General features: G+C 40.0%; 1 protein-coding gene across 1 annotated transcript in view; it reads right to left on the reverse strand.

Moving 5' to 3' along the window:
- The window catches only part of nnt.L (nicotinamide nucleotide transhydrogenase L homeolog), an 83027-nt gene extending 72939 nt beyond the window's left edge, over positions 1-10088 (reverse strand). The window contains 1 exon segment of the mRNA NM_001094235.1: positions 9952-10088. The gene's annotated coding sequence lies outside the window, so the exon portion shown is untranslated.

Here is a 10088-nt window from a genome sequence, read left to right on the forward strand (position 1 = left end):
AACATATTCCAGGGAATGCAAAGATGAACCACAAATTACAACCAAAATCAGATAAATTTTAGTGATTTTCCTGTAGGGGGCAGCAGACCCCAACAAATGTACCGGTTAGACTTTCATTTGCCAATTCATTATCATCATCATTTTATATAGCACCAACAAGTTACAAAAACGTATAAAGAACAGGGGTCTTACAGTGATTTAAACATCAAGGGTTACAAAGTAAAAAAAATAGGATAAAAGGGCCCTACTTGCAAGAGCTTACAATCTAAATGAAGAATAGAAAAATCCCATAATCATCCCATTTTCAGAAGAATTATCCAGTTATAGGCTGACTCCATTCTTCAGCGCTACTAACATTTAACAATCCCTTCACTGTCACTTGCCTTAAGTCATTGGAGATTTGTGTTGGCTAGGGCAGTCTCAAATGCACACATCCCTAGCAGACAGAGAATCACAAATTAAGGACATGTTTTTTGTATGTTATAAAATGACTAATTCTAAGTAGCTTTTCAATTGGCCTTCATTTTTTATAGTTTTGAAATGATTTGCCTTTTTTCATTGACTCTTTCTAGATTTCAAATGAGGGTCACTGACCCCATCTAAAAAAATACTCTGTAAGGCTACAAATGTGTTATTGCTACTTTTTATTACTAACTGGAGAGCTGCTGAATAAAAAGCTAAATAACTCACAAAAATTATTGGCCATGTGCAAACCAGCTGAAAGAAGGAAATGCCAAGAAAGCATCATATTACACGATTGAACGGGTCACAGAGATTCAATTAACGCTAATGCGAAGGTTATTTTGAGCATCAAAATACTCATTACCCTAAAAAAGCAGTTTATTTTTAAAAGAATGTATTTGCATTAATTTTCAGTTGCTTTTTTCTTTAACCGATTGTTCACTTTAAAATTAACGGTTAGTAAGATGTAGAAAGTAAATATTCTGAAACACTGCAATTGCTTAGAATGGGCCATTCTAGAACATACTAAAAGTAAACTTAAAGGTGAACTGCCCCTTTAACCATCAAATGTAAAATTGTAACCGCAATTTGAAAGCCGGAAAGAGTCAGAAGAAAAAGGCAAATAATTCAAAAACTACAAAAAAAAAGAAAAAACGAAGAGCAATTGAAAAGTTGCTTAGAACTGGCTATTCTATAACATACTAAAAGTTAAAGCCCTCACTCATGCCAGAGGCTCAGAAGCTCACTCTCTAATCTGTTACTGCATGGTACATTAGGTAATTCAGCAGTGACACAGGAACAACAAATGCATCAAATTGTAACAGCTGCAGGTAACAAATTCTGCTGCTGCACTGGTGGGTCAGGAATTAGCACTAAGAAATGTAGCAGGTAGCCTTTGTGACTAGGCGGAGATCAGACAATCCACCCCTGTGTCTGTACTCGCAGAGACTCTGTGGGACTAGGTGCCGACAAACGGCAATTGAAGATCTATGGATCAGGCACGATTTCAGAAAATAAGTGTTTTCTTAGATTTGGATCAGTATAAAATGATGTATTTTAGAGGATTTCATTAAAGGGATACTGTCATGTGGAAATTTTCTTTTTCAAAATGCATCAGTTAATAGTGCTGCTCGAGCAGAAATCCGTTTCTCATAGAGCAAACAGATTTTTTTTATATTTAAATTTTTAAGTCTAACATGGGGCTAGAGATACTGTCAGTTTCCCAGCTGCCCCCAGTCATGTGACTTGTGCTCTGATAAACTTCAGTCACTCTTTACTGTTGTTCTGCAAGTTGGAGCGATATCACCCCCTCCCTTTCCCCCTCAGCAGCCTAACAACAGAACAATGGGAAGGTAACCAGATATCAGCTCCCTAACACAAGATAACAGCTGCCTGGTAGATCGAAGATCAGCACTCAATAGTAAAATACAGGTCCCACTGAGACACATTCAGTTACATTGAGTAGTAGAAACAACAGCCTGCCAGAGATACACCTACACACTAATATTATAACTGAAAATAATACACGTGTTGGTTCAGGAATTAAATTTTATATTGCAGAGTGAATTATTTGCAGTGTAAACAGTGTACTTTACATCATGACAAAATCCCTTTAAAAAGCACATTAGAAGTGACCTTGGTGTCCTGTGATCTGTACACTCCTCTAGAGGCCTTGTTTATATATATATATATATATATATATATATATATTCTCACAGAAAACACTGCTTACTTTGAACATGCCAAACTGTGCCCCAGCCAATCTTTTTTTCCTCCTTGGTACTCAGTGGGTTTAAACATTGCCTTAGACAGTTTAACCCAGTGATCCCCAACTAGTGTCTTGTGATTAACATGTTACTCACCAACCCATTGGATGTTGCTCCCAATGGTCTCTAAGCAGGTGCTTATTTTTAAATTCCAGGCTTGGAGGCAAGTTTTGGTTGCATAAAAACTAGATGTGCTGCCAAAGAAAGGCTCTGATAGTCTGCCAGTCCACATAGTAGCTACCAAATAGCCAATCACAGCCCTTATTTGGCACCCCAGGAACTTTTTTTCATGCTTGTGTTGCTCCCCAACTCTTCCTACATTTGAATGTGTCTCACAGGTATAAAAGATTGGGGAGCTCCAGCTTAACCCTGTCATGGCAACGGGGTCCCGAAAATTCAGTTTATTTTCTACTGAGACGGGAAAATGCTCAGGTACTGACAACACTACAAAGCCAGTTACTTCCTGAGCAGATACCAGAGGCTAAGTTTGACAATAAGGTTAAAATGCAGTTTAAAGTATGGAAGTGTCATTGTTAAGGCAACAAGAGAAGTGTGTTGTTGCTTCTTTAGAAAGTAAATCCAGAAATACAGGTCATCCCTTGTGCAGTGTCTCTAATATAGGTAGTACAAACAAGCCAGTGAAATTTATTCATGCTACGCATCAATTCTGTTTAAAAATGTTAACTGTTCGCCTCTGGCGGTGGCACAAAATACCCCCCCCCCCATTCTAAACACACTTTCTACGGTAAAAGACATAAGAACAGGACGGTATAAACCAAGAACGTCCAACAAACTGCCGACAGGTTTTCCCACTACTGTTATGATACAGTTACCCCATACCTTTTGCTGTTCCTCCACCAATGAATGGTTCTGTATGAGCAGATCTTATGGCCTTTGAATCAATACTAAGAGTTATTTCTGTGTCTCTGAGACAATGGGGCGATTCAGTTGGGTCCAACCAGCTAATCTGTCTGTGAGAACTGGATCAAGCATATTACTGGAAATGGATATAATTCAGGCTAGAAAGAGTTACTTAAAGATAGACACCCAATTCTCATTGTCAACAAAGTGTTGGGTCGGTGGACCAAGCTTGCTCAAAAACCCGCAGCATTCATGGAGCTTAAACTTTCTCATTGTTCAGTCAATCCCCAATCCATTTTATTTATATACAGAAATACGGTTTCAAAACCAGAAAGGAAAGATAAAACAATGGATGGCACACTGGGGTAAAATCATACAATTTTCAACAAGGACAATCCCAGCGGATATCCATGTGCTTTGGCTAATACAACCTAGTAGACAGATTCACCACAATGGGGCAGCTTCTCTCTCCTTTTTGTTGACCCATTTAGGCCATCAGTCTAAATGAATGGACATATAACAGAAAGGTGGGCATACTGCTCCAGAAGGATACAATGTGAGGCTGGCATATGCATGACAGCCTTATGACAGGAATGAGGGTACAATATGATGAGGCTGGCTCATACATGGCAGTCTTATGGTGGCCATAAACGCAACAATTACGATCTTTCCTGGAAAGATTGTTAGTTTCAATACACACGTGTAAAGCTGAATTATCAGATTTACAGGTAGAAACAATAGAATTCTACCTGTATCTGATGATTCAGCACTAACAATGGCCAATGTTCAGATGCCTTCAAAAGGTGTCCAATCAAAATTTTCAGGCAAGCCAACTGATATCCAAGTCTTCTGCCAATATTGCTTGGCTTGTCTCCCACAATGCATGCACTGAATATCGTACGAAAATTAGTTTTATACTATATTATATATGACCACCTTTATGATAAGAATGAGAGGGTACAATTCTGGATACAGTATAAGGTTAACGTATGTATAGCAGCCTATTGACAAGAGTAAGAAGCTATAACGCAGCTGACCTATGTTTATGGCAACCTTATGACAAGTGTGAGGGTACATTCCTAAGAAACACATTGCTTATATTAATAAAAATGTATTAATAATAATAATAATAATAATAATAATAATAATAATGCCATATTATTAAAGTGGATTCATTTGGGCGGGGGTTAAACAGCTGTAGACTAAAGTAATGCAGAAAGCCTTGGGGGCCCCACTATGATAGAAAGTTCCAGTACACTGCAACAGGTTTTCAGTTATTGGAGAAATATTGGCTGTATCTCAACACCTAGGGGCCTATTTATCATGCGGTGTAAAATATTGGAGAAAAACATAACCAGTGATGTTGCTCATAGCAACCAATCAGATCTTTGCTTTTGTTTTCTAACTTGTAGGTGACTGCTGAAATCGAATTGCTGATTGGTTGCTGTTGATGTTTTTCTCCAATTTTTTACACAGCTTGATAAATAACCCCCTAGACTGCTACATGTCATATGTCACTTTACCCGAGACATTTTAGGACTAACAAGCCTGGCAAGTAACAAGGTTGGCTAGTAAAGAGGGTTTATAACTGGCCAGACAGATCTGCTTTCAGTTCTATTCATACACAGGAGCAGTGGTACAGAGGGAAATTATTAACACCCAAGTCTGGCTTCCACAAATACATTGTGAATACAGTAAATATGCACAGCATCCGGCACTGCAGCTTTGTGCTGTATCGTCAATGGAAAAACACAGTCTTACTGATATACCCAGGATAAAGGTCAGGGAGATATCTGTGAGTAAGATTTCCAATCTTGCTGATAAATCCTTTGAGTAAAGAGAAAGTGATCTAAGAAATGCAGAAGCAGCCAAGCCAAGGTTAAACGCCATAGAAAAGCCACAATCACAAGGTGAATTATCTCCCTTATTAAAGTCACTGTAAAAAGGGAAGCGAGTAGCAACCTGCCAGAACTGTAACCTTTGTCTAAGGGCAGATACACACGCTGCTATTTCGGGAGATTAGTCTGCCAACAACAAAATGCTTCTTCTTCGGGCGACTAATCTCCCCGAACTGCCTTCCCGCCGGCTAGAATGTAAATCCCCCGCGGGATGGCACTCTGATCATTTTGGCTTTCCGAAGTTGCTTGAAGTTTCCTTGTGAGGCAGCTTCAGGTGACTTCGGAAAACTAAGTCCGAGTGCCATCCTACAGGCGATTTACATTCTAGCCGGCGGGAAGGCAGTTTGGGGAGATTAATCACCCGAGGAAGAAGACGCGATTTTTCGCTGGGCGACTAAACTCCCGAAATAGCAGCGTGTGTCTCTGCCCTAAACTGGCTACAGTGGCCTCTTTATATACACTACAGAAAATATTCATACAAACATTTAATTAAATGAATTTTGAAAATCATTGAAAATGTACTTCCATAAACTGGAAATTTAATTAGAATTACAATTTCATTCATTATTTAAAAAAAAAAAAAAAAATAGGATTTGTAATCCTGCAGTGATAAAGTGGCTTCAGAGGTGCCCCCTTATCTTCTTTCTATTGATTCACTGATTATATATCCTGACTTTGGAGTGCGAATCCTCTTGAACTTTATATAATGCTTTAACCTAGCACCCACATTAATACAAGACTGGCTCTGAGTGCAAACGAATGCTGGATTATTTCAACAATTGCAGGTGCAGGGTCAAATAAACATGTAGAAATCTTCAGAAGTCCCCGCACTCCAGTTTGTCGCAAATCAAGTTATTTTTATTATGTGCATCAAACATATATATATATATATATATATATATATATATATATATATATATATTTATATATTCTTTATCAATTATATATTTTGTTTGATATATAATTTGTCCTATTTTGGACTAAGTCACGGACGGGTCTGCACTCCACTCCACTTTGTACAAATATATATATATCTATATCTATATATCTATATCTTTTTTTTTTGATAATATTATTGATATCAGGCTAATTCAGATTGACATGCATTAAAGCTATTAAATAATGATTAAACCTGTTGCATCGGTTTCTATGGCAGCTGTAACCTCACTTTCCGCTAATGGTTTGATGATTGCTCATGACCCCTGAGCTTTGCTGTGAGCAACTGATGAAGGAGGGATCATTACTTTTCTAAGGCTGCTGAAATGTTAGGGTTGAACCAGTAAGTCCAGTATATAAATGATGACAGTTTTAGCATTTCTCTGGGGGTTTTTGGGCCTTAGAATGCTGCACATTGAACAGCCCAGTGTTGTAGGCCTCGTCTGGATCGATCTATAGCAAACATACACGTAAAGATCTATTTACTTGATGAAGTCACCAGAATTAAAGGGATGGTTCACCTTTAATTTAACTTTTATCGGTTATAGAATGGTCAATTCTAACTAACTTGCCTAAATGGCCTTTTTTATAATTTTTTAATTATTTGACTTTTTCTTTTGACTCTTTCCAGCTTTCAAATGGGGGTCACTGACCCCATCTAAAAAAAGAAAAATGAATCTTTCTGTTCAGGCCCTCCCCTATTCATATTGCAGCCTCTTATCATCAGTGTATGGTTGCTAGGGTAATTTGGACCCCCAATTGCAAACTGGAGAGCTGCTGAATAGAAATCTAAATAACTCAAAAACCACAAATAATATAAAATGAAAACTAATATCAAATTGTTTCAAAATATCACTCATGCTAAAAGTTAACTCAAAGGTGAACAATCCAGTAACCAGATATTGCCACCAACACACACTGGGTCAAATCCAGCTGACACTTGCATTAATGTAGAACCAGTAGTTGACAGCTGCATTACTGTAGAACTAGTAGTTGACAGTTGCATTGATGTAGAATCGATAGTTGAATTATTGTAGAACCAGTAGTTGACAGTTGCATTACTGTAGAACTAGTAGTTGACAGTTGCATTAATGTAGAACCAGTAGTTGACAGTTGCATTAATGTAGAACCAGTAGTTTACAGCTGCATTACTGTAGAACTAGTAGTTGACAGTTGCATTGATGTAGAATCGATAGTTGACAGTTGCATTGATGTAGAACCAGTAGTTGACAGTTGCATTATTGTAGAACCAGTAGTTTACAGCTGCATTACTGTAGAACTAGTAGTTGACAGTTGCATTGATGTAGAATCGATAGTTGACAGTTGCATTGATGTAGAACCAGTAGTTGACAGTTGCATTATTGTAGAACCAGACGTGAGAGCTAATTACTAGGGGTTACAGCATTAGAATATGCACCTTCTTTTCAGACATCTGGTATATTTGTTACATAATACACAGAGCACTTGTACTTTATTACTGCAAAAGGAGAATACATTGGTTCTCACACAAACATTAGCGTATTCAATATGTAACATATCACAGCTGAGGCAAGTCGTGTAATATTACACTTATGTTGGGGAACACATCAAGCAGCAAAGGCACGTCTGCCCGCTGTTGATACTACATCTCCCAGCATTCCCCAGGCAGCGACAGGGATAGGACCCTACAAAGCCCTGGCACTTTTCGTTACTTGGCAACCTCCATCTGACGTCACAGGCTCAAGGACAAACAGAGCGCGTCCTAAACTCAGTTGTCCAAGCCGCCAGTCACGTGCCGCGTCACGCGCAGAGACCCCGCCCTTATGGGGGGGGAACAGATGCATCGTATTGGTCAAGCTGTGGAACGTAAATCCAGTCTATTTTTAAAACCATGTCAACGCGGCAAGCGCACCATTGGCTCAGGCTGGCTGTCAATCATCCTGCGAGCTCATTCATTCGGGAACAGACAGATTTCCAAATACAGACATAAGCAAGAGTCAGGCCCGAATGGAAACTATACATACACCCTGCTCTTTCCAACGCATTCCCTATACAGGACTTTTTATGCTCACGCGTGCATTTATCTCGCTGTGTGCTCTTAAAGGGAAACTGCAAACAAATAAGCGTTGTGTGTATAATAAACGATAACACAATTCCACAGAGCTTTCAAGTCATGTGTTAATTATCCGTTGTAATAGTTTACATGGTTATTTTGTAAATGTGCAGGTCTCTAAGGAACAGTAACACCAAAAAATTAAAGTGTTTTACAGTAATACAACTATAATGCAGTGTTGCCCTGCACTGGTGAAACTGGTGCGTTTGCTTCAGAAACACTACTATAGTTCATATAAATAAGCTGCTGTGTAGCAATGGGGGCAGCCATTAATTCAAAGGAGAAAAGGCTCAGGTTACACAGCTCTGTAGAACATAATGGTGTTATCTGTTATCCATTATTTAACCTGTGGCATATAGACTTTTTCAATTTCCACCATTGCTACACAGCAGCTTATTTATATGTGTGTGTTATATTGTGTTCTATGGAACAGGCTCTGCTATGATTCTAGGCCATGTAGCCTGCCACAAAGAAGTCAATGCAACAGATTTATAGCTTGCTAGAAAATTAACTGGTCAACAATTTATCACTATTACTGAACCTGGAGAAAATACTGGGACTTATTGCACTGCCCCATAATTCTGTGCTTAGCCTTTAGCTGCAGGTTGACGTTGAGCAGAGTTAATCTTCTTATGTTGGGCAGCTTTTGTAAGGGTTTTTCCTTCCAGAGAGCAGGCCTGATATATGAATATCACTGTTGTAGTAAGAGTGTCTGGTTTCTAATGCACGTGTGAGCCAAATTAGTGCCAAATTATTGCTTGTGTTGAGTGTCTATTTTCGCATTGTGAAACTCTATGCGGTGCCCACTTTCTCCTTGTGTAGCTGTGCAAGAGGGCAATGCCTGCTCTTCTTTTGTCTGGTTGTGTTAGGGTGCAGTGCCTACTTTGTCCTTGTGTGATTTTGTTGGAGTGCAGTGCCTATTTTCTCTGTGTGATTTTGTTGGAGTGCAGTGCCTATTTTCTCTGTTTGGCTGTTAGAGTGCAGTGCTGACTTTCACCTTGTGTGATTGTTAGGGTGGAGTGCCAACTTTATCTGTGTGGGAGTACAGTTCTTACTTTCACCTTGTTTGCTTTAAGAGTGTAATGCCAACTTTCACCTTGCGTGAATGATAGGACAGCAGTGCCTACTTTTTCCTTTTGTGCTTGTGTTAGAGCACAGTGCTTAAAAACTCTCTCCTGTGCTTGTGTTAGAGCACAGTGCTTATGAACTCTTCTTTTGTGCTTGTGTTAGAGCACAGTGCTTATGAACTCTTCTTTTGTGCTTGTGTTAGAGCACAGTGCTTAAAAACTCTCCTTTTGTGCTTGTGTTAGAGCACAGTGCTTAAAAACTCTCCTTTTGTGCTTGTGTTAGAGCACAGTGCTTAAAAACTCTCCTTTTGTGCTTGTGTTAGAGCACAGTGCTTATGAACTCTTCCTTTGTGCTTGTGTTAGAGCACAGTGCTTAAACCCCTATTGTGCGTTGCTATGTTATTGTTCTGCACTCAGTGAGAGGCCCTGGAGTTGGCCAGTGTTAGTGTAGCCGAGTGTCACCTCTGGGAGAGTCCTTGGCACAGGGCACTGTCTCCCTCTTGTCAGGGTGCCCTTTCATCACGTGACAGTGGAAGTTAGAGCCCGGCTTTGTTTGGAATTGAAGCACATGGGGCACAGAGAGCAGGAGAGCCACGCACACTGCATTCCCCCAGTAGCGGCTCCTAATTGAAACCAGTGCAACATATGTTACAGTAACACTATCCCACTCCTAGGGGCTAAGTATAATTCGAGCTTCCCTTGCTCTTGTAGAACTACTATTCCCGTCATCCCCCAAAGCTCCGGCAGCAGCTGCAGAGCCGCGGGAACTAAGTCTGTTCCTTTCCAATAGATCACACGCTGCCCCCTACTTGTACCTGCATGACCAGAGCAAGTCATCGAGAGCAGCCCGTTCCCTGCTGTGCACTCACCTGCAGAAGCCTCCAGGCGATAGAATCCTCAGTACCCTGCACCTCCCTCTTCGGCGGCTGCAGGCACAGGGGACTATGAGCTCCAGCAACCGGCGAGCTCAATCACTGCCCCGGAAGAGACTGCAGAGCCGTGCGGG

This window comes from Xenopus laevis, chromosome 1L (genome assembly GCF_017654675.1).
Source record: "Xenopus laevis strain J_2021 chromosome 1L, Xenopus_laevis_v10.1, whole genome shotgun sequence".
Taxonomy (NCBI): Eukaryota; Metazoa; Chordata; class Amphibia; order Anura; family Pipidae; genus Xenopus; species Xenopus laevis.